This window comes from Mobula hypostoma, chromosome 6, assembly GCF_963921235.1.
Source record: "Mobula hypostoma chromosome 6, sMobHyp1.1, whole genome shotgun sequence".
NCBI classification, from domain to species: domain Eukaryota; kingdom Metazoa; phylum Chordata; class Chondrichthyes; order Myliobatiformes; family Myliobatidae; genus Mobula; species Mobula hypostoma.
Window position 1 is genome coordinate 180,029,394 of NC_086102.1, and position 25,761 is coordinate 180,055,154.

The 25,761-nt window shown below is 40.5% G+C and overlaps 1 protein-coding gene across 1 annotated transcript in view; it reads right to left on the reverse strand.

The window, feature by feature from the left end:
- Positions 1 to 25,761, reverse strand: part of LOC134348640 (growth factor receptor-bound protein 14-like) — a 131,503-nt gene that overhangs the window by 90,532 nt on the left and 15,210 nt on the right. The gene's annotated exons all lie outside the window — the stretch shown is intronic.

The window sequence follows — 25,761 nt, forward strand, 5'->3', positions numbered from 1 at the left end:
GGACATTTGATTTATTCCAGTTTTACATTGATGCAACCCAAAGGAGAAAAAAAAAACTGATTGAAATAAGCCACACACCTTATGCCAAACCCCAACATTGGGTTCCCAACTTTATGCCATGGACCCGTACTGTGAACTGAGGGGTCTGTGGACCCCCAAGTTGGGAACCTCAATTTTAAGAGCATGTGCAATGCTACCACAACATTAGGATTACCTCAGTGTCACCTCGGTGATAGTTTACAGCAAGTGTCAGAATGATGTTCTTTTGCTCTAACAAGAAATGATATTTTTTTATTCATTGACACATGATGTTTGCATTCAATTACATGCACAGCCCCAATAAACTAAAGCAAACAACAGCGATTTAGATCATTTAATCTCCAGTTTTGCTATATGCACCAGAAACCTTAAAGATTTAAGGTCATCTTTGGTACCAGTTTCAACACTTTGATAGCACTTGAGAATATTGTTGATTAAATGTGCAAACCAAGCTGATTTGAGTGAGAATCCAAATTTTATCTAAAATTCAGTTGGACTATTAAAATTAATCTTTGTTAAAAAACACCATCTACACATCACGCTGGCAGCCTGACCAGCAGCAGTCGGTACTGGTGCAGCTAATACACCTCCCATCAGTATAGCAGAATTAGGCTAGGCAATGCGATTATTCCACTTCTCTTATAAAGCAGTCTGACAATTAGATGAAGTATTGTCCCAAAAACACTTGCTCAATTTAAACAGTGGCAAGTTCACAGGGTGCACATTAGTGTAATATTATTTTATCACTCAGTAATCTCCTGTATAAAAATTGACTAGCCATCTTCAAATACTTTATATTTCACCAGGATGGATTATTGGCCATGCTGTGGCTGAGTTGTACATGCTGACTGAGGTAACAGTAGCAACAATAAAGCATTTGTACTGAACATTAGTGATTTGTTAAGAAAGAATCAAGTAAGAAATCTCTCCAGTTATTAAAGGATGAGAAAGCACTTTAAAGCTTGCAGTAGAAGTTTAAAGACTTGCTGCTCCCAGTCCTCATGTCTACCATCACTGGTTTCACATCCTCACCAGCTATTACAACCCAGCAGGAGTTCACTTTTAAAAACCCTTTAAAGCAAGGACAAAACCAACTTTCCTAGTAGCAACTGTCAATAGCACACTCTCCAAATTGAAGTACAAAGGCTGCCTCTGCCATTCACATTCCTGCAGAATACCATCCTCAGACAGATTTTGGTTTTGCTTTCCAAGTTACTCCAAAGAAACTCAAATAGGGCATAGCTGTAAACAGCGTATGAACTCAAGGTTCCACGTAAACTAGTGTAGCATGTGATGCAAACTTCTGAGATACAGGCAAAGATAGCTAAAGGATAAAAGGGATGGGAAAGGTGGGATCTGGACATAACACTAATACTAACCCAAGGATTTCCTTCAATTACAATAAATAGAATGGACAGCTGACATGAAAAGTTAGATGTCAATTTCCTTGCAAGACATTACCTGATCCACAGAGTCTCAAGCTGTAGTTGACAAATAGAGCACTGTACAAACACCCCACACACACAAAAGTGGACAGGTTTACTCAGAACTGAGGTGACAATTTCCCACCCAGGGTGGTCCTTTGGAATAAGGAAACTTGGGTGGTTGAGGGAGGTACATTAATGTTTGAAAGACACAGGAACTAAATAGGAAAGGTTTAGAGGATATGGGGCAAGTGGGACTGGCTCAAATGGGAGTATTGTTAAGCATGGACCAGTTAGGCTAAATGGCTTGTTTCTGTACTATTGATGGATTTTTTGGCTATCTAGAAATTTATTTTGAGTTATTTAGATACCACCAGCTGCATCACAACCATCACCTCCAGTAGAGAATTTGAAAGATTGAAACCAGAAAGTTTTTGTGCTTACTCATGTGCTCAGTGATGAGCCCTTTTCAAACAGAATGCTGTATTTGGACATCACAGGCGAATGAAGCACAGCATAACAGTCATAGTCGTGTAGCAGTTGATGTTATTGCAGCTCAGGAGCATCCAAATTCAGTTCAATTCTGGTGTCCTCTGCAAGTTTGTAGATCCTTCCTGCGAGCTTCCTCTAGGTTTGCCAGTTTCCACCCACATTCCAAAAACATACCAGTTCGGTGGTCATTGTAATTTTTCCCCGTGACTGGGCTAGGTTACACAAATTGGTTGTTGAGTGGTGTAGCTCAGGGGGCCAGAAGGACCTGCTTCATGATGCATCTCCAGATGAAAAAAAAACATTTGTACATTTCAATGTGATTGCCCATTTCTCCCCTACATTCTAGAAACTAAGTGAACTACACCTTTAACAGGCCAACCACTGCAAGAGTCAGTTTGTTGCACTCCCTCCACAAGGTTTAAATAAATTGATCACAGCATCACAGATTCTATTTCACTATACAATTTTAATATACAGAAATACTATACAACTTTAGGACAATGTCACTCCTACTATCAGTAAAGCCAATATACATTCAATGGCCACTTTAGGAACACCTGTTCATTAAATCAAACAGCTCATCACCAATCACATGGCAGCCAACTCAATCCATCCAAAGCATTTATTCTTGGTCAAGGAGTTCAGTTGTTCAGAATGGGAAAGAAATATGATCGAAGTGACTGACCATGAAATGATTGTTGGTGACACAGGGCGATTTGATTACATCAGAAATTGAAGATCTCCTGGGATTTTCCCCACAGTCTCAAGACTTTACATACGTAATACCCTGGGAAAGGTTTCACTGCTAATGTAATGGTTTCTCTGTAGCAGCAGTGTTTGGCTTATGACTAGAGATAACGGGGGCTTTGGAATGTGTGGTGTCCAATGAGGGCAAGTTTTTCTTTCGTGTGCCTGAGCGCAAGGGATTTGTGGACTTTTGTTCGGCAGAAGATGGAGGGAGAAGATACGAGAATGGAGAGGTCGCAGACTGCAGGACTGAGTGGACATGAATGGGGTCAGGGGTCAGGAGTCAGGGTCACCCAGGGGAAACCGATGGAGAATGAACAGACAGGAAAATCATGAGCTCCAACCCCACACATTAGACTGTTTCATTAAAATGGCCCTTTTGTTTTCTTTACTAACTCTCTAGGCAAATTAATTATAAAGCTAATTGTTTAATTTCATATGGTGTACTATTTGTTATTTTTTTGGTAGTGATTTGTAACAAGGGAATATATCACACAGCATCCACCCAAAAGAGATTTCACCAGTTTGGCAGGGGCAGCCACTCTTCCCTTAGACTAACACCGCCCACTGAATCTGGGGGGGGTTACACATAGTATAGTGTAAAGAAAAACATCCAGAAGGCAGCCATCCTGTGGATGAAAACACCCTCTTAATGAGCGATCGGAGGAGAATGACCCGACTGGTTCAAGCTGACAGCAACTCAACCATATGTTACAAGTTGTGTCCAGAACAACGTCTCTTCAAACTTCCAGGTGGATGGACTACTCAAGAACCATGAACATAATCTCAGTGACCACTTTAAACAGGAGGTACCTAAAAGTGGCCACTAACTGTGCCTTCTGGTTGCTTTCTATACAAGTAGAAGAACACAAACTAATTCACTGTTTGTACTGCTTTAATTTTGCCATTCAGGTAAATAATTTCACACTTTTCTACATTCTTTAGCTTCCCTTTAAGCATTTTGAATTCTTCCCTCAGGACACAAAACTTTTCATGAGCAGCAAATTCAGATAGATACTACATTGCCTTACAGACTAATATCAATCCATTTAGTTGCGAGGTGAATTTCACTCCCACCCCTCACTATGATTAACTAAGCCTCAGTACATTACCTCTAATATTGTGCCAAACGGTTAAATACATTTCTCCCACAAAGCACTCAGTTCCGAAACAGTGACTTTGCAAATACAGAAATTCACAAAAAGCTGTCCGCTATTCACTTTTCAGTAACTATGCAATCAGCAAGATTTAAATGTTTGCTTTTTTTAAAAAATGCCACCTACATATTGGTAGATACCATAAATGCATTCAGCATATGATACAGATAGAAACTTCCATTTTAAGCTTGTCTACTTCAAAAGACCCAACTTGCCTCTCCTAAAACAGAAAAATTATGTTAATACTAGAGATTTGCAGACGTCACCAGTCAAAACCACTCTGACCTGACCACTGCCTGATAATACGTACTGAAAAGTGTACAGTCATCTCAATGGACGTGCTGCAAGCTTTAAAGTGTACTCACTGACGAAATCCTGGCAGTGAAGTGTTCTGCCCAGAATAAGGCAGTCTTAGTTTTAATGGCGGAGGGGCAGTAGGGATAAGCTCCCTCTATCTATTAAATGCGCCTAATGGCTACACCTCGAAGTGGCCCTGACGAAGTCCAGCTCCTGGCCTTCACTTGTGGCTCAGCAAAAGTGGGTTACTGGTACCTCAAAACTGGGCACTTCAGGCAAATGGGTCTCATCAGCTGCGGTTGGCAAAGGAAGGAAATCTAATATCAAAACTCCATCACCTTGCGGCTATACCCATTCATAGGGAAGGCTTCAGGAGTGGGGGAAAAAAACTGGTGCTCGAGTCCTTGAGGCAGCCCCATATTGAGTTCAACAACACTGGCGACTCTTCTGATGCCACTAGTGCCAAACCATCAAACTAAGCTGTACTTTGGGATTCAGCTGCATGGAGAGGGTGAGCGTGCTACTTGCTCTCCACACACTGGCCTGCATATCACATGCTCAACCTCAACTAATGGCGGCCTCTATTATCGGAGAGAAATATACAAGTATTACATCTTTAAATCTCAGATACAAAGGGACTGTGCTCAAACATTTCCTCAGCATAGTAATCTGCAAAGAGTGTTTTCCATCAATGAGGAGTGAAATACTGTATACTTTAAGGCAGAAATTAGGTGGCCAATTTAGATTCAATGGAATATTAAGAAATATGGACAAAATGGTGATCAAGCACTTTACATTTGTACATTAAATTCTTCAAAGGAAAACTATGTACCCACAAAGCTTAAGCACATCATTAAGTGTTCTGAATAAACTAGCCTATATGACACCTAATGATACAGGTAAATTTTGAAACCAAGTTTAAAACCAGGTCACTGATGCTTTAATTGTTGCAACTTAAACATTATGTTCGCCCATCAACGTCGATGAGGCCTTCGACACCATTATGATGGTGTCGAGACTAGCACGTGATTTGGATTTATGTGAGGGAGAGTGCACAGCGTCAGCCTCACTCTCTTCCCAATTCCCATCTGGATCCAGTGGCAAGACAGATTCGAGGTGGCTAGAGATGGGACTAGGCACAGTAGATGACCAGGATGTCTTCTGCGTCTAGTCCTGCTCTACACGTTCCATGACGCTTGCAGAGACCGCCTTCTTGACTGTTGGACCTTCTATTAGTCTCGTCTGCTCAATCCGCCGGAGTCTGTCTTCACTTGTTGGGATAGACAACCCCATGATCCTATTGAGGTGGAAACCAGCCAGGCTGGCCAACAAGCCTCTGGTGATGCTGTACAGTGAATGCAATGGATTGCAGAAGTAAATGATGTACTCTAACCAAACTATCAACTTCAGAGGACAATAGAGACAGGAGGTCATTAATGGCCTGTGCGCCACTAGGGGCCAAGCACTCCCAAGTCAGTCACCCAAGAGGGAAATCACAAAGTTATCTTCATACAGGTTATACATTAAGTGGTCTCCTAGACATTAGGAATTTTTAAAGTATGGCCGTAGTGTCACTTCCACAGAAACAAGGCAAACATTCACTTGTACGACCTAAAAGCTGCCAGCCACCAAATGACTGGATTACTTTGGTTATGAGGTAATCATGGAAAATCAAATACTTTATTGCCATAAAACAAATCTTGACTGGATAAACAAGTCATTCTGCTTCTTGGAAGGAGACGGTTTTAGACAGTCAGCTTCAATGGAATACTTTTGGGCTACCAGGAGATGTCAGGCATATTATCAAAGCTGAAACGCATGCAGGAGAGCAATCAGAAACGTGGACAGGTTGCAGTCCTTAAGTACAAGAGTTATGAAAATTAGAAATGATTATTTTAAGTGATTTGTTCATGACATTACAAGAGTCTGCACTCCAACTTCTGCCCAAAGTAGACTGCTTTCCACAGTTAAAAGTTCAAGTCAGATTTAAAGTTCAAGTCAGGTTTAGTCTTGTCCACAGATAGTCAGATGAACAACTGAGGTGCTCACAGACAAGTCGCATTGCACAAGTTTATTGTAGAGCTACTGCTTTCCCAGCTTACAAGTTTAACTTCCGAGAAAACCCACAAATGATATGATGGCTTACCACAATCAATCTTAAAGCTACAGGATTGCTGACTGATTTCCTCCCAAGGTAGTTCACTACAGCTAATGTGTCTTGATCACAAATAAATCTACTGGCATCATAACTGAACCACCTCTGCTCCTTACAAAATCTCAAGTATGCTTTCTTCCTGCTCTTGATCAAATGCTCAACCTCTTGTCAATCATGGTTCCTTTTCTTAGCCAAAGCTGTGGTAAAGGTAGCCACAGAGAGGCCAGCCACATTACTTAGTACTAGATCCAGTATGACCTCTCCTCCAGTCAGTCTGTTCACACATGTCAGGAATCCTTCCTGGGCAGACTAAACAAATTGTCCCATCCAACTCCCTTGTAATAAAGGAGGTGCCATTTATTAGGGAAGTCGAAGTCAGCAATATCAATGCTGTTATTTTTGCACTTTCTGGAGATCTGCCTGCTGATCTGCTCCTCAAACACGATTGTGATTACTGCAGTACAACCACCCAAGCTCCAGCACTCTGCAGGAACTCCAACTTACCACCTGCAGTTGTTTCATCTACGACTTCAATCACAAGTAGAGACACTCACCAAGAATAAAAGTTCAATTCTATTCACAACAACTCTAAGTGCAAGTCTGTCTTGTTCCTACTGCATGCAAAACAAAAGCCAGCATAGAGTCAATTGACATTGGCCAAACAAAAAAAGAAAAACAATTGCATCTTCCAGCTTTAACATTCAACATCAGGTCCCTTATCAAAAGCCTGGAAAGAGGCCATAGGAAATCACCATTGATCAGAAGCTCAACTTAATCTACCAGAACTACTGTGCTACTAGGTCAGAGGCTGGGCACCTTGCAGTGCATTACTCACCTCTTGACACCTCAAAACCTTCCCACCACCCGAGAACAAATCAAGGCAGGCAATGCTCTCCATACATTGGAGAGGTCTCACTGCAATACACACGAATGTTGATATCTAAGACAACGCAGCCCACTTGATTTGTGCATAATCCAGGACCACAAGTATCAATTTCCACTGATGTATGTGGCTCGTTGGTCAGAATGAAAAAAGAAAAATCAGTGAACAGGAATGGAGGGGTCCATTTTGAGCGAGTGTCCTTGCAGCCCCAATTTTCTGAATGGCTTTATGAATTGATTCTTGCTCTAGAATAGCTTAAACAATAATCAAACATGGACACAAGTTTCAGCTAATACCTGCTGAACCCAAGACCACCACATGTAGATTCTTCAAACCAGCATCACATCTGCTTGGAGCCTTCACTTTCTCCTTCATTGTTATCGGATACAAATCCTGGATCTTTCCTCAAGAGCATTTGGGAGGAACTTTAAAGGATTACAGCTGTACAAAGCAACATCTCAATCACCTGAGGGTAATAGATACTGGTCTCGTCACTTGTACCCAGCCTGCAAGAATTTTTAAAAATCCTTTTATGATCTCTACCAAAATCCAGCAATCAATCCAGTAAATCTTATTCAATTTTACAATTCTCTGGTGAGGCAGTTGTTTCAAGACTGGGCCATCAAATAACTTTCTTTTCCAGCTCAAGGTTATTTTGGGGCATCCTGTCATCTCACATGCTTACCAACACTTGCAACTTGTTGCTAATTAAACTACTGACCCATGTCTTTATTTTGTAGGAAACCAGAAGACCTATCCCGCAAGGAAACTTCATACAGTACAATTCAAGATTGAACCCAGCGTTGAAGCACGAGGTAGCTGTCATAATTATCAGGCCACCTGGCCTTTGAACATTCAAGAATATGCTACTTTGTCAGTAAAGGTGTGATTACAACATTGGAGTAAGACTTCTGTATTAAAATTGCAACTACAAGAGACTAATGCACCATTTCTTTTCAATTACTATCTTTCAGCTGGTGCACAAATATATCAGGTCTCTTTAAATACCTACATTCCCCAATCTCATTTAAAATAAATTTTGCATTTTACCATTAGATTCCAAGGTCAGTTCATTCAATCACAGACTGCGGAAAGGCAGTCCAGTCTATTTTTGTACCCACACATGAAGGGTGAGTACTTGTTCTGAGCCAATACTCATGTTTTGGTGTTAAGGACAGATCAACAGCTGCTGCAAACTAGTGCAGCCCAAGGCAATTTACATTTTCTCGGAATTAATTTTATGTCATAAAATTATGAACATAATTTTATCCAAGAATAACTATTTGCTTGTTTTCATTTTAAATCTTGATTTTTATCCACAAGGTCTTATTTTCCCACAAAACCTACTTGCTAAAATGCTTGACATTTAATGGGCTTAAAAAATTTTGCTATTTAGATAGCTCTACAATATTTAGCCAAAACTTCAAATTTTGAAAACAGCAATTTTAACTAATCTGGTAGAAACTATTATTTCAACTATAATTATATAATGCATTGTTTACCATTTTAAAGGTTAAAGACTGCATACAAAGTTGACATACATAATGTGAGGAAAACATGAAAAATAGACATTTGGGCAAAAATAGAGTTAGAGAAATCGATTTTCAGTACATTCTAATATGGTTGATTTGGGCTTCATTAATATGTTTATGGTAGACTGAAAACATGAGAGTCTGAAGATGCTGGAAATCCAAAGCAACACAAAATGTTCAGGTTAGGCACCATCTATGGAAGAGAGTAAACAGTTGACTTTTTGCCCTGTGACCCTTCTTCAGGACCAAGAAGGGGAAGATGCTGGAATAAAAGGTGGGGAAAGGGAGAGGCCAGCTGGAAAACAATAGGCGATGCCAGTGAGTGGAGAATAAAGAATGTGATAAGAGGGGAGAGGGGACCACAGGAGAAAGGGAATGAGGGGACCCAGGGGAATTAATAGGTAGGTGAGAAGAATTGAAAAGTCAGTGGAGAATAGAGAAAGGGAATTGTTCACAGGAAGGAACAATCTATATTCATGCCATGGTTTGGAGGGGTGCCAGATGGAATAAAAAGATGTCGCTCCTCCACCTCAACAGTGGCCTCATCTTGACACAAGCCATGGACTGCACGAGGGAAATTCTAGGTAGTCTCTTGAGTAGGTTACATGGCCAGCACAATATTGTTGGCTGAAGGGCCTGTAATGTGCCGTAAATTTCTATGTCCTATGACTGAAATTTTGGACTGGTTGTGCTTATAGCCAATTTACAATTGTTATCCTTTACTACTGAGACTGAAGACAACAGCAAGGGAATACAAGGGAAGCAGGGATCAAGAATAAGACATTGGATACAGATGAAATGAAAGACAAGATCTCAATGTGATAGTCACTGCTAAAGGCCAACCTTTACTGCTCTTTAATAACCAAGATTAATCGCTGTTAGTCCAGTCAACTAATCAGAATCAGATTTATTATCACCGGCATCTGACGTGAAATTTGCTAATTTAGCAGCAGCAGAATGCAATATAATAAAGAAAATAACTAAATCAATTATAGTATGCACATTGAATAGATTAAAAATAATGTAAAAACAGAAATACTATATATTTAAAAACTGAGGTGGTGTCCAAGGGTTCCATGTCCATTTAGGAATTAGATGGTGGAGGGGAAGAATCATTGTACTCCTGCAAGGACTCAGCGATCAACTGCTCCAACGGGGATTCTAGTATTTAAATACTGAAGCATGGCAATACAGTGTTTACACAAAGTTAACCTACAGGATCAACAAGCAATTATGTGCCTGAGGATCTGAATTCAAAAGAAATGTCATCCCTCAGTTCAGTACTGAAGTAAATGTCATGTGCATTCCTATATGTAGAATATTTTACTATACCTCAACATGTACTCTGTTTCAGAATGATAGGAAGATTAATATAGCTACTTGAAAACTTGCCACAGTTTAACACAACTGATTTCTGATTTTCTATTTAGCATCCCAGAATGAAAGGCATCAGGAGAAAATGCTTGGACAGCCTCAAGTTTCAATGATTAAAGGAGATTTATCATTAAGAGCTATTAAAGTCAAAGTTTCCCAAAACAGATGTTAGGGTTAGGCTCCAAAAGACTAAGAAACAGGACAAGAAATCTAAGTTTATCCAGGATGGTTAAAATTTCCAAGGAATAAGCTAACCAAATACCAAGCTATTAAACTAGACCAAGTAAACAACACTGCACTTCTGAACTTGAAGTTTATAAATCACAATAATGCAACAGGCAGCTGGAAGTTGCTTTGGACATAACTGATCACCGACGACATTCCCTTTCATATAGTATGCTCAAAGTTAAGATTCTAAAGTAATTCAAAGCCACCTTGAAAGTGCCAAGCCATAAACCACAGCTTGTTCATTAACCAAATGAACAAGTAAAACCCTGAAGAGAGGAACAAATTCTACGCTTGGTTATTGATAACTGGAGGAAGTCAGAGATAAAGTGATAAATTCAAGGGTACTCATGAGGCAACATACAAATGAGAATGTTTTTGATAGAGCTGAAGGAACTTAAAGTAGTGATAATGCCTTCGATTGAACATTTGTCCATGGTTTTATCTAATCACAGGTCAGGCATGTCAGGAATATAGGTGATGCAACTAGATAATCAAGTTTAGCACAAAACAAACAAGGACAGCCAGGAATACTAAAATAATTAATTCTAAGAGACAGAAGTGATGGAGTCACTGGAGCTCAGGCAGGGCAGAATCCAGAAACATGGAAAGAGTGTCATGGAGTCCAAAACACAACTAGGGAGATGCCAAGGTTAGAAAAACTTGTTCTGCTTCAGATAATTAAGCAAATGTCAATGACTTGCTTCTGGCCAAAGTCATCTTTTCTTGTCAGCACAAACTTCCATGGTTATGCAATGAAATGTGGAATAACTGTAAGGTCAGATACAAGTGCCTTTGACCTGCCACTGCTCTATTGGCTAGAGTATGAAATGCACCTTATTTGTAACCTATTGTACTTGGAGGTTAGTCAATCATTTTCCTTAATTGTAGATGTTTTTATCTACAATCTGATATTTAGTTTTTAAAAACTTAAATAATTGACCTCCAGAACTACTTTAAATGTTGAGCTTTCAAAGCCAGACCATTAGCGCATGAGCAGTTCCCCGCAACTTTAGGGCAAAAAGGGAGATTCTGGCTGGGCTCCTACTTCATGAGCTTTACACTCTAACATTCTTTTCAGTTTGTATTTCCACAGATGACCTGAGCATTTGTAGCATTTGCAATTTTTTTTAAAAATGTATATTTATTTTGGAAATTTGCTTTGGCTCTTCAACTGAAAGCAGTCTGTCTATTGCCGACCACAATGCTGGAGGAACACAGGTCAGACAGCATCTTTGGACATGAATGCACAGTTGACATTTCAGGCCAAGACCCTTCATCAGGACTTGGCTAAAAATGGCAACTGTTCCACAGATACTACCTGATTTTGCTGCGTTTTTCCAGCATTGCCCTTCTGTATTTCCAGCATCTATAGAATCTTGTGCTTATGTTGTGGATTCCTGCATGCGCTTGACAGATTGGACTTTGCACTCAAACAGCAAAAGAGCCCATGTACTGCTACCCTAACCCATACAAATAATTATTGTAATTTGAAGAGCACCACATGGCTAAAATTATTAAGTAGCTAACTTTACTAGCTGGTATACTAAACACAAGTAGAGGGATTCTTTGCAAGATAGTAAGAGCAAATAAGTACCCAGAGACCTGGTTATAGATTTAGCAGACCCTCTCCTAGTGTCTGCAAATAGTGGAGATAAGATTCTTGATTAAAGGCTTTTTTTTTTGCTGCTTCAGTATTGCAGAAGTGAGGGTTACAGGTATTAATGTCCAAGGCAGCAATATGCATCACTCCATCAATTGATGAATCTTGCCGTGGCTGTGCAAATAGAGGTTGCCATTACCCACACTGGCTTCTCACCTCTAATCTGGTTAACGAAAATTGTTTAAATAGCATTCAAATTACTTTTGGTTTGACCGCAAGGATATGAAATTCCGAACAAAAGGCACATTTTAAACATAGTGATAAGGGCCACATTTCTAAACACAAGTCTGAAGTGTAAATATCAGAAGTGATTTATGGCTTGAATTCACACTGAGCTACAATCTTCCCACTGATGTTAAAAATTTAATTCACTGCCATTGGGTTCCACCCACCTGGTCAGTTTCTGTTGCAGATGTTCATTCAAGGAAGCTTGTCAAAACATAAAGCAATCAGAAGATAGATAGAAAGAAATTGTTTTAATTTGGAATCAGGTTATTCGGACTGAACAGTCACATCACCTCATTATACTGAGTTTTGAGGCAAAAGTCTAATACTACAATTTTGTGCAATAGTTGCCCATCAACAAGCTGAATTACTTGATTAAATTCAGATAAAATAAATCCTACTGGACAACATTTGCTATATTAAATGAACCGGTGACATTTACCTGACTAATTGGTTCTAAGTCTAGAACTCACATGCCCTGACAAATGTATAGATCCCAGACTTTACTTGATCCAGTAATGCAATCCTAACACCAGCACATATCAGAACCTATTAATTAGATCGTACAAAGTTTAATAACCGTGTTTTACAGGCAATTGTTTTACACCAATCTTGACACCATTTCACCAATTATAACAACGAGGGCAATTGAAACATCAAGGCAAGTGTGAAAGTTCAAAAATCATTTGGATGTTCCAGCGCTCTACAGCCTCCAAGGCGGAGGCAGCATACCGGAACCTCACTGCGGGTAGGCAGGAGGATGGGGTGCAAGAATTCGTTTAGCTCCATTCTGCCGGTTAAAAGCTTCCATTGTTTGCCAACTAAAGCAACCACAGCAATTGAAGCGAGTGTTCAAGGTGAGCACCAGCTGCCTGTCTTGATCACTGCTATGCTACGGGGTATAAAGCATGCCACTGCAGGGAGTTGCCCAGGTTTCCCCCAAGCAGAATTAGGCCACTTGGCCCATTGAGTCAGCTCAACCAGTCGATCATGGCCATCTGTGGTAACACATTCCCCAAATTCACCAGCCTCTGGCTAAAGAAACTTCTCTGCACCCATTTTAAATGAACACTCTTCTATCCAGAGGCCATGCCTCTTATCCTAGACTCCCCCACCATGGGAAATATCCTTTCCACACCTGTCAAGGACTTTCAACATTCAAAAAGGTTTGAGATTCCCCCACCCATCCTTCTAAATTTCAGTGATTATAGACTCAAACGTTCTTCATATGATAACCGTCTGATTCCCAGAATCATTGTTGTGAACCTCATCTGAACCCTCTCCAATGCCAGCACATCTTTTCTTAGATGAGGATCTCAAAACTGTTCACAATACTCGAGGTGGGGCCTTACCAGTGCCTTATAAAGCCTCAGCATCACATCCCTGCTCTTGTATTCTGGACCTCTTGAAATGAATGCTAACATGGCATTTGCCTTCTCCACCGACTCAACCTGCACGTTAACCTTCAGGGTGTTTGCACAAGGATTCCCAAGTGCTTCTGTATCTCAGATTCCTGATTTTCTCCCCGTTTAGAAAATAATCTACACATTTATTTCCACTACCTAAGTGCATGACCATTTTCCAACATCGCATTTCATCTGCCTTTCTTGTCTATTGTCCCAAATCTGTCCAAGTCCTTCTGCAGTCTACCCATTTCCTCAACACTATCTGCCTCTCCACCAACCTTCATATCATCTGCAAGCTTGGCAATAATGCCACCTATTCCATCATCTAAATCAATGATAGAACATAAAAAGCAAACCCTACACTGACCCCTGTGGAACACCACTAGTCACTGGCAGCCAACCAGAAAAGGATCCTTTTATTCCCACTCACTGCCTCCTACCAATCCTACTTTCTCCTCCCTCACCCTTCAACACTTTGTGCACTGCTAGTGTCTTCCAGTGAAGACTGATGCAAAATACTCATTTACTTCATCTGCCATCTCCTTGGCCCCCATTGTTATTTCTCTAACTGCAGTTTCTAGCAGTCCTATATCCACTTTTTAAAAAACATACTTGAAGCTTTTACTATCTACTGATACTCTTTGCTCACTTGCATGCTTTATCTTTGCCCCATCTAAACATTTTAGTTGCTCCATAGGGTTTTTAAAAGCTTCCCAATCCTGCCTTCTACTAATTTTTGATTTGATGTGCCCTCTTGGTTTTTACATTAGCTTTGACTTCCCTTATCAGCCACTGTTTTGCCATTTAAGTATTTGTTTTTGGAATACATTTATCTTGTACCTTCCTTATTTTCCCCAGAAACTCAAACCACTGCTGCTCTGCAGTCATCCCTGCCAGCATCTCCCTCCAATTTACTCTGGCCAGCTCCCATCATATCCCTAGTTTCCTTTACTTCACTGAAACACTGCTACACCAGACTTTACTTTCTCCCCATCATATTTCAGGTTGAACTCAATCATAGTGATCACTGCCTCGAAAGAGTTCTTTTACCTTTTGCTCCCTAATCACCTTTGGTTCATTACACAACACCCAATCCAGTATGGCCAATTCCCTTTTGGATGTGGACTTGGGACTATTTTTTAATTTAATCTTATACTTTATATTCAGCGTTTTTCCCCACCTGGTCTTGTCTTTTGTGCAGGTGGGAGGATTATTTTTTTGGGGTTGGGAGGGTTAATGTGGTGATTGGTTTTGTTAGTTTGTGTGGAAGGAGGGACTTGGGGGTTGATAATCATGCTGCCTTTCCCTAGATTGTATACTTTCACAGTGGCATGAACCTTTTTCATAATCTTTGCCAGAAAAATCAGCTCAATTCTCACAGCTGGTTGAGCCAACAGTGGGACCCAACAAGAATCAGAACTTCCAAGTGAAATTTCCCATGAGAAGACTTTCCAAAGACAATAGCACAGGAGATCAAGATGTTTTGAGCCAGAATTGTCCTGTCTGGACCAGGTAACCACTGTTATAGGAAGATTAGGTGGCAATCCAAGGTGAGAAGTTCAGTAAGTTTTACCACTGAGTATTTAGATTTGAAAGTCCCACCCTGTGACAATTATCTTCGTTGTCATCCTATACAAATGAAGCAAATTTAGTGTAGGAAGTTTATGCAATAGTCAGTGAATGAAATTTAAATAGCATTGTCATTTTAGAAGTGTCCTTAAAATCATTTTGAAATTAATAGACAGATTTAGCCCAAATGAGCAAGGAGACCATGCCAGAATATTCAACTGACAGCAAAAATCAGGAACATATGAAGTGGATGCACATAGCATCACACGTAGCTGAAGCAATGAAGCCAAAGCATTAACCATCAGAATGAATGTCTAAATGAAAGGTTGAGATAAACTTGAAGGCCAAGGATGAAAGCAAATGCATCTTTAAATTCTTGTATTCTGTCCAATTGATACAAGGGTGAAGTAAAATGTTAAGCCAGAGAGGGGGTGGGAACAGTTTAAGCAATAAACTATGGAAATGAAGCCAAGACAACTAATGAAGGTCTTTCTGCTGGCAACTTGACAATGGTACTCATTGATAGCGAGCAAGGAGAAACAAACTGAACAGCAATTGTGTTAAGAACAAAACTATGGTTGCAGTATTGGAAACAGGAGCTTCTAATAGTGACAAGGTTAAAAGTCACATTTTATAATGAAGGAATTTGCATTTAAGAACACCAAACCTGTCTTCAACTGCAATGAGTGTGGTAAATATTTGGAGATAGTACTTTTCCTTGGATAGAACAAATAGATCGCAATGTTCTTTACTTGAGGTATTTTTAGATTCTACCAATAGAAAACATTCAGAGTGAAGTTTTATCAAACATGATTCTAGTAGTCCAGCCAATAAGATGAATTAATACTTCTGATTTATAGGTGTATGGAATACAAGAGATAGAAAAAAAAACAGCCAAAAGGAGTGTAAAAGTCTTCAAAAAAATCCCAAAAAGGAATAAAACTGGAGCAAAGTGCTTTGGGCAGAAAGGAAAATGAGGGAAGACTAGTATGTATTCAGACTTCCTTGCTCAACTGGCACAAGATCCATCTCTGATGTTTTATATCAAAGAGTTGATGTGCTCAGTAAAGTACCCATGGCAAGTCGAGCATAAAGCAGACAGAAAATGGGTGGTATTAAGGCAAAAACAGAGGCGAATTTTAATTAGGATAGCGAATTGGGGTCAACCACAGAGGCAGCCTTGCCAAGCTAAAGGAAAAGGTGCAAAGGGACATGATGGTTCCGTGTAGTAGGTTAAATCATATCACAATTATAGAAATAAAAACTTGCTAGCTGAGACTCCAAATAAGTGATTTAAAATAACAGATACATTAGAGTCAGATACAGACCCCTTTACCCAACAAGTCCATGCCAACCAGCGAACGCACCTGTTTCATTGGTTTGGCTAGTATCCCTCAACTCTATCTTAATGTACCCATCCAAGTGCTTTAAATGATTTTATATTCTTCAATACTTACTCTGGGAGCTCATTCCAGATACTCAGCATCCTCTACATCAGTGGTCCCCAACCACTGGGCCGCAAAGATGTGCTACCAGGCCGCGAGGAAACGACAGGATTTGGTGATATGAAACGATACGTGTCAGCTGCACCTCTCCTCATTCCCCGTCACACACTGTTGAACTTGAACTCCTCCCCTGCCCCCCCACAGTCGGCCAGTCCACAAGAATATCATCAATATTAAACTGGTCTGTGGTGTGAAAAAGTTTGGGGACCCCTGCTCTACGTGAACAATTGTCCCCTCAGGTTCTTTAAAATCTTTACCCTCCTGTCCCAAATTTATGCCTCCTAGGTTCAGACTCCCTCATGTGGAGAAAGGCTTAACATTCACCTTTTCTATGCCCTTGGGATTAACCATTTCTGTAAAGTCACCTTCATTCTCCCATCTTCTAAGACTAGCCTGACTACCTTGCCTGGTAACTCAGGCCCTCTATTCCAGGCAACATCCTTTAATCTTTTAAAATTAGTTTTACTACATCTTTCCTAAACAGCACCAAACCTGCATAGTACCCAAGTGTTTGAGGGCTCATTGACTTGTACAACTGCAAAATAATGTTGCAACTTTTATACACAATGCCTTAATTGAAGAGCCACTTGTTAAATGCTTTTTCCACCACCCCATCTACTTGCAATGCTGCTTTCAATAAACTGTTTTTGTACTCGAGGTCCCCGTTTCGTTACACTACCATTCAGAGTTACACATCCTTCACGAGTTTGCTATTTCTCTGCCCACTTCTAATTGAAAGTCCCCTTGTAATCTTCCACAACCTTCGTGACCAACACCCAATTTCCTGTCATTGGACAACTTACTAACAAATCTTTGTGCATTTGCATCCAAATCATTTATAAATATGGCAAGAGTCCTGACACCTGCCATACACCACTCACCTCCAAAGAACTTTTAACTACCCTCCGCTTGCTATTGGTGTTTGGAGCCAATTCTGAAACTAGTTCTCTTTGGATTCCATGGGACCCAGCCTTAAAGACCAACCTATTAAACAGGACTTTGTGAAGGCCTTGAAGTCTAATGAACCTGCGCAGCCATATCAATCACTGAACATCAAAAGGTTCTTCAAGCATGACATGACAATGCACAGCCTTCCTAATCAGACTAAGGGCTGGTAGATCCTGTCCTTCAGAATCCCTTCACACTTCTCCAGGCTGACTGACCTGCAGTTCCCTGGCTTGTTCTCATCTTTAAGAACATTGGACAACTAAAGAATCTCTACAATGGCTTCTGAAATGTCTTCACCTAGTATTCCACCAAGGCCCTGGGGATTTACCCATCTTAATGCAGATACCTCCTCCCTGCCAATATAAACACTCCATGTTTTCCCTTCTATTAGAGAACCCACACTTCTGTCCTCAGTAAGCAAATGTTCAAAAATCTCACCCATCACCTTGAGCTTCAGAAACTATTCAAGGGGGCCTTCTGCCAGCTACACTTCAATTTGGGTGTGGAACCCCTTGGGAATTTCCCTCACACCTCTGCCCTTCTGATTTCTGCAAGAATATCTCCATTTTTTGTAGGAAAGGAATTTACCCAGTCCTAATGTCCTAAACAACATATGCATCTTTATTTTCTTGACCATAGATTTGAGATCTCACTACCAAGTTGACTTAGAATTGTCAGGTTTACCCTTCACCCCAACAGGAACAATGTTTTGTTCTCTTCAAACACTCACCCCATCAACCTCTGCTAGATCTTGTCCAACTCCCACAATTAGAATCTACTTCAGGACCTTAATTCATGGACCTCTCCTATCTTCCTCACAACATTCCCACCCCAATTCTGAAAACAAACAGAATCATGGTCACTACAGCTAAAGTGCTTTCTGATTGTCACTTCAGTTATTTTCCTTCCTTCATCCTTGCACATTCACGACACAAGGAACTTCTTAGTAATTCACAAGTTCCAACCCCTCCAGGCCCTTAACCTTTGGTAGTACAGTCAATATTCAGGAAGTTAAACCTCCCCCAATGCAAATTATTCTTTTAATTATGTGCAATGTCTCTACACATGCTTCTTCCGGTAGCCTATTGGGGAGCGGGGGATCTACGGAGTGACCACCTTTTACATTCTACCCCTATGGCCTCTGGACAATCCCAAGAATATCTCCTGAACTGCTGTTAACAGCAAGGCAACACACACTCTCCTTACTTCATCCCTGTCATGCCTGAAGCATTACATCCTGAACATTGAGCTACTAGTCCTGCACTTCTCAGTGGAGTTTACATTCTCAGACAATCCACACCACATTTCTTCACTCACTTGTTAGGCCTTGTGATAAAGAGGTTAATGTTAAACATTAGAAAACCAAAACTATGCAAAGACAGCTGAAAAATAATACCTCATTGGCACTTGCAGGTAAGGTTACTTACAGAAAATAGAATTGAACTGGGTGAAGCTCAAAGTTACTAACTTAGACATTTAACCAAAATTGGCTGGAGTTATTAGTCAAGATTAAAAGAAATTAATGTGGAAACAGTGCTTCTTAGAAGCAAGAGCCTGGGCATCAGGTTGGAGGTTCTGTGTTGATGTGCTTGGCACAGATATAGTCCATACCCCACTCCTCTGTTGTGGCAGTCACCCAAGCCATTTTGTTTCATCTTGAGTCCATCTAATGATTCCCAAGTCCCCAGATAATGGGAGCTGAAGGGTTAGATTTTAATTGGCCATTTCACTGGACACCTTTACATAATCTAATCCAAATCTTACCCACATCAGAACACTCACTAAACCACATTGATTACTAGTCATTTTACAAATGTGCTAGTCTTTGCTAGTCTCTGCAAAGAGAATATATTAACATGTAGAGAGAAATCTACAAATGTTTGCTGCTTTCCAGTTGACAACTATTTAGCCCATTGAATTAACCCAGTCTTTAGGCTGAATCCTGCACGGCCTGACAAGTTTTAATTGTATTCTATGCTTCACTGTTGTGAAAAAGTTGAATTCAAACCTGTCCAGCAGGAAAATGAATCTGATCAAATCATCCACTTCACCACACCCAATTTCCATTAAAGACAATGGCAACCAAGTACCCAAGTCAATTTAAGCAAGTTTGTATTGTATGGTTTTTAAATGTATTTGAACATGCATATTTACTGACATTGAAGATCAATATCTTAATCTTATTTTGTTTCAATCCAAACATCATTGGATATAGCAAACCATCTCTTCTAACACCAGACATTTGCACTTCAACATACTTGTTAAATGTCACTTCTGATGTCATCCAGCTTCATTTGGCAATATTCTCAATTCCAACTGTAGGTTCAAGCCTCTCCCCAGGACCTCCAGATCCTTTGTAGATTGGCTGGAACTTCTCCCAGAGTGTTACATATCTCAAGGAGACCTTGTGTCTTCGTGAGAATGATGTAATGGTTTTTTGGAGGTCACTTGATGTTGTTTTCCCACCGATGTGAGGTCACGTGATGACACGTTCACCACGGGTATAAAAGAGAAGACCTCTGGTGATGCAGTTTTCCAGCTAGAACGTTAGTCAAAGTCTCCGTTCTGTTGCATATTTGCTTCATGACGCAGATTCATTTTTAAAATGGAGTATTATGTTCTATTGTAAGGTACAATAGTGCTGGATTGGCAGTTTACTCTTTTTGCCAGACTTGTTAATGTACCTTTTTAGTATTTGATTGTGAAGACTTTATCGAAGTACAGGATATGAAGGATTAAGAGAAGTTGGGAATGTTCAGCAGTTTAATAAAGACTCGACCTTATTGAGTCTTCGTTGAAGTAGCAACCTGCATCGAAGATAACTCCTGCCAAAAGAGCAAGGTAGTTCATGCAGGATGTTCTCTCTAGAAATTAAGGTCAGTTGTTTTAAGCCGTTTATTTCCTTCATCGTGAATCCTTTGGACAGAACCAGCAGGAAAGTCGCTTCTACGAAGAAATCCTTCTTCAGAGAAGTCTCTCCCAATTGAATGTATAAATCTGTTGGACTTTCAAATTTACCATTTAAGAACTGTTTGACTTTACCGCTTTAAGAACTCTTTTCGCACTTATCACTTTAAGAACCCGTACCGAATGACGATTTGTTGAATGGCCGCATAGTGGTTAACTTCCAATTAAGGTTTTCATTTGCTTTTTATTATTTATCCCTGTTTAATAAATGTTTGGTTGTTTTTTTTTATATAACCTGACTCAATTGATATTCATTGTTGCCAGTTATGTAACAAGAGGAATATTCAGTCACTACATTCAGTCTCTCTTGAGTATTCTAATAAACACAGTGGACAATTTGTAGCCTAAATCAGCAAGTATTCATTTTGATTATGCAGCAACATTACTGACTACTCAAATTGCTGTTGTCAACTATGGACAAGCACAAAACATTGACATTTAGAGACTTCCAATCGCTAGAGGTTGAAACGATACAAATATTGTCATCCACCTAGACCCATCTTCCATTTTGAAAATTAAAACTGCTACAAGCTTCAGTTTCCTCAACCCACAAAATAAATCTGGTTTAAATTATGCGGCGCAGGTTTCAACTTTGAGACAATGTTGATTATACACTCAACTGCATGCCCAGACTCTCCACTCCAGCTACATTGAGTGGTGAGGTAGAAATGTCTTTCAAAGGTCAAAGGCACTCCTTCCTTCTGCTAGCCTTCAGGTCACCCCTGGGCAAGGAGTAGCACCTACTTTGCCTCCCCTCCCCCTAATCAGGATTGCATGAAGCCCTGGGAGTAAATGGTAGATGGTTATATGAGCAGCTGATGGACATCAGAAGTCCTGGTTATGTGACCACTGACTCCAGGCAGATGATCTCTGAAGAGTATTGATAATGGCTGGGGTCACCCATCTTGGAAAGGCACTGCCCAGAAGGCAATGGAAAACCAGTTCTGTAGAAAATATTGCTAAGAACAATCATGGTCATAGAAAGACTACCACCATCTACATCAAATGACATGGCACATGAATGGTATTTTGCAGATACCACAAGTGGGCTGGTACAGGAAGGAGATGAGCCTAGTAACAGTGTGATGAAGGTTTCCTTTACCAGCAAAACAGGAGCTGTTTATATCAATGGAGGAGTTTGAGGGTTTAAAATGGCAAATTCCTTACAATGAACGTCTGATACAATTATGTTGACATCAGTCAAGGAGGCTCAGCAACATCTACTTCCACAGGGAGGATCAGAAGTGGAGAGAGTGAGCAGTTTCAAGTTCCTGGGTGACAAGATCTGAGGATCTAACCTGGTTCCAACATGTCGATGCAGTTATAAAGGCAAGACATCAGCTATACTTCATTAGGAGTTTGAAGACATTTGGCATGTAAACAAATGCACTCAAAAACTTCCATAGTTGTACTGTGGAGAGCATTCTGACAGGCTGCATCACTGTCTGGTATGGGGGGGGGGGGGGGCGGGGCGCTACTGCACAGGACCGAAAGAAGCTGCGGAGGGTTACAAATTTAGTTGGCTCCATCTTGGGCACTAGCCTACAAAGTACCCAGGACATCTTCAAGGAGCGGTGTCTCAGAAAGGCAGCGTCCATTATTAAGGACCTCCAGCACCCAGGCCATGCCCTTTTCTCACTGTTACCATCAGGTAGGATGTACAGAAGCCTGAAGGCACACACTCAGCAATTTAGGAACAGCTTCTTCCCCTCTGCCATCTGATTCCCAAATAGACATTGAATCCACAAACACCTCACTTTTTAAATATACTGTATTTGTTTTTGCAACTTTTTAAAATCTATTCAATGTATACTGTAATTGATTTACTTATATTTATTTTCATTTTTTCTCCTTTGTATTATGTATTGCATTGAACTGCTGCTGTGTCAATAAACTTCACATGCCAGTGATAAACCCAATTCTGAAAGATTTAGCACATTTCCATTTGATCCCAATTTAAAGAGATCTACTATACAAAGCATCCTATCTACATGTACCATGACTTGGTATGACAACTACTCTGCCCATTACCAATGAAACTAGAGTTCTGGACACAACTCAGTACACAGAAACCAGCCTCCCCTCTACAGACTACACTTCACTACCTTGATACACAGCCAGCGTAGCTGAAGACTCCCCACTCTAGACATTCTTCCCTCCCATCAGGCAGAAGATACGAAAGCACGTACCAACAGGGAGAAGGACAGCTTCTAACCGTTACTGAAAACGTCCCAGGTATAAAATAGACTACCTCAATCTACCACCTTGTTACAGCCTTGCAACTGATTGTATGATGCACTAAGCCAGTCAGCATTGTTTATTTTACCTCGACTACCTGAATGCACTGCAGTAATGAACTGACCTGCATCATCTTCATGTGCCTTGCGCGTTACATGCTCGGCCTGCATAAAAGTATGAAATTTTGCTGTACTGTGACACATACCAAACCATTTTGGTTAAAACAATTGTTTTTACACTTTCCTGGGCTAGAAGTTCAGCACAGCAGGAACTGAGTTGAATAATGATCCTTGCAAAACTAAGCACACCGGTAAAAATAAATTGAAGCCAAGCACAACTGTACAACCTTTGATTCTACCTTTGTCATGATGCCACCCCACCTAGTGGCACAAAGAGGGAACAGCAACTTACTTACAAAAGCATACATCAAAAGTTCTCCGTTCCATATATGGGGAAATGAATCCAAACTCAAATCATTGTACCATAGAGCCATAGCAGTACAGCACAGAAAGCCCCTTCAGCCCATCTAATCTGTGCTAACTTTTTCTGCCTAGGCCTGTTCAGCTGCACCTGGACCACACACCCAACTCATCTACCAATCCAAAAAAATCTTTAACTGCTACAATTGGAGTCATATCCACAACTTCTGCTGGCAGCTCATTCCACACTCGTGCCACCTTCCACACCCATCCTAAAGGGATGTCCTATCGAGACTGTGCCCTCTGGACAAAGGTTCCTCACCTCAAACTGAGGGTGCCCTCAGAAATGTGCTCCGGTTCCCCACCCTCAACATGGGGGCAAATCCCTCTCAAATCAGGGGATCCCAAACTTTACATCATGGATCCCAGTTTGAGAACCCTGCCTTCAAGGATCCTAGTTTGAGAACCCTACCTTAAATATTTCACCTTTAACCTACAACCTCTAGTTCTCATTCCACTCAAGGAGAAAAACCTCACGCATTTGCCCCAACTTCCGCCTTCAATTTTGTCTCCGACTTCCCTTCATTCTCGTATGATCCATGGAATAAAGTCCAAAACTATTCAATCTTTCCCAAAACATAGGCTCTCGGGCTGCAACACCATCCTTTCTGTGCTCAAGCTTCTAGACCACAAGACATACAAGAATGTGATCATTTGGCCTACTGAGTGTCCTCTACCATTTGATCACTGCTAATTTTCTCCCGTTCTCCTGCCTCTTCCCTGTAATTTTCATCAAGAAATCAACCTCCACTTTAAATACTGCCAATGACTCGGTGTCTTCCACAGCCATCTGTGGCAATGAACTCCACAGCTTCACCAGGCTCTGGCTGAAGAAATGCCTTCTCTCCTGTTCTGAAGGGTCATCCTTGTGCCCTCAGGTCCTACGCTCTCCCACCAACAGAAACATCCCCCAGGGTTTTTCAATAGTTAATAGTGTAGAAAGGGGCATTTTGAAACTCAAGACCAGAGTCATCAAATGCTCCCCATGTTAGCTTTCATTCCTGGCATCATTCTCAAATGTCCCCTAGACCATCTCTAATGTATGCATATACTTGCAGATACAAGACCCAAAAATCTCTAACAGTACTCCAAATATGGTCTGACTATTGCTTTTAAAGCCTCAACATTCAATCCTCAATTTTATATTTTTGTTCTCAAATACTGACACTGCAAACCAAAATTTTATAGAAACTCAGGTCTATGGAGAGGAATAAATAGGCTTCATTAAGACCTAACAAAAGCTTTGGATTTCCAGCCTCTGCAGAAAATTGGTATTTGCCTTCCTTACTACTGATTCAACCTGCAGATTAATCTTCAGGGAATCCTACATGAGGACTCAAATCCCTTTGCTCTTCAGGTTTCTGATCTTGCTCCTTATGCCTTTACTTCTACCAAAGAGGGTGGCCATAGTTTCCTTGGTAGTCCTTCCACCACTGCCCATTGTCCTAATCTATCCAAATCCATGTGTAGACCACCCCCCCCCCCCACTTCTTCCTCAATACTACCTGCCACTTCATCTTTGTACTATCCACAAACCTGGCCATCAATTTTGTAATCCAGATTATTAACATGTGAAAAGTAGCAGATCTAATACTGATCCCTGCAGAACACTATATACAAGCCAACCAGAAAAGGCACCCTATATTCCCAATCTGTCTCCCAATCAGCCAATCTTCTACCCATGCTTGTAGATTACTTGTAATACTATTGGCTCTCATCTTGTTAAGCAAACTTTAGTAGCACCTTCTGAAAATTCATGCAAACATCCACAGGCTTCTCTACTGCTCATTTCCTCAGAATTCCAGCTTCTCCCCCTTAAATAAACCATGCTGACTTCAGCATATTTTATCATGTGCCTCAAATATCTTGGCAATCAACCAGTTTGCCAATTATGGGAAGTGGGTATGACAAATCATTTGAATGGTACATGAATGTCTCAGCATCCTCTTTAGAAATCAAATGGAAATTACAGGATTGACCTAATGTACTTCCCAAAGTTGGAGGCCATGAGAAGTATTTCAAGCACATTTCTGAAAGCATCTTTTCCTTCAAACAATACCAATTCCAGTTCAGCGCTACAGAGTACTGAAGCACATACAGCCTTTTTCTGTTTGGGGGAAAAAAAAAACCAAGAGTGGAAGATTAGAAATGAAATGTTGTCCATCAGGTTGAAATACTGTCTAATCCATTTAATTTCTGAGAAACACTTAACTGGAATAAAGACCACAAAAGGGAACAACCATCTTTTTGTCTACTTTTAGACTGTCCAATGAATTTTCATAGTGTTTTAAAGTAAAAGTAGACAAAGATAGTTGCATTTTCCTTCAAAAAGCCAAAAAAAACCACTTCTTGCAGCTGAACTTCCTCATTTCTTCTTGGAGATCACCAATTCTGGAAGGCAGTGACTAAAGCATCAAGATTCAAAACAAGTCACAT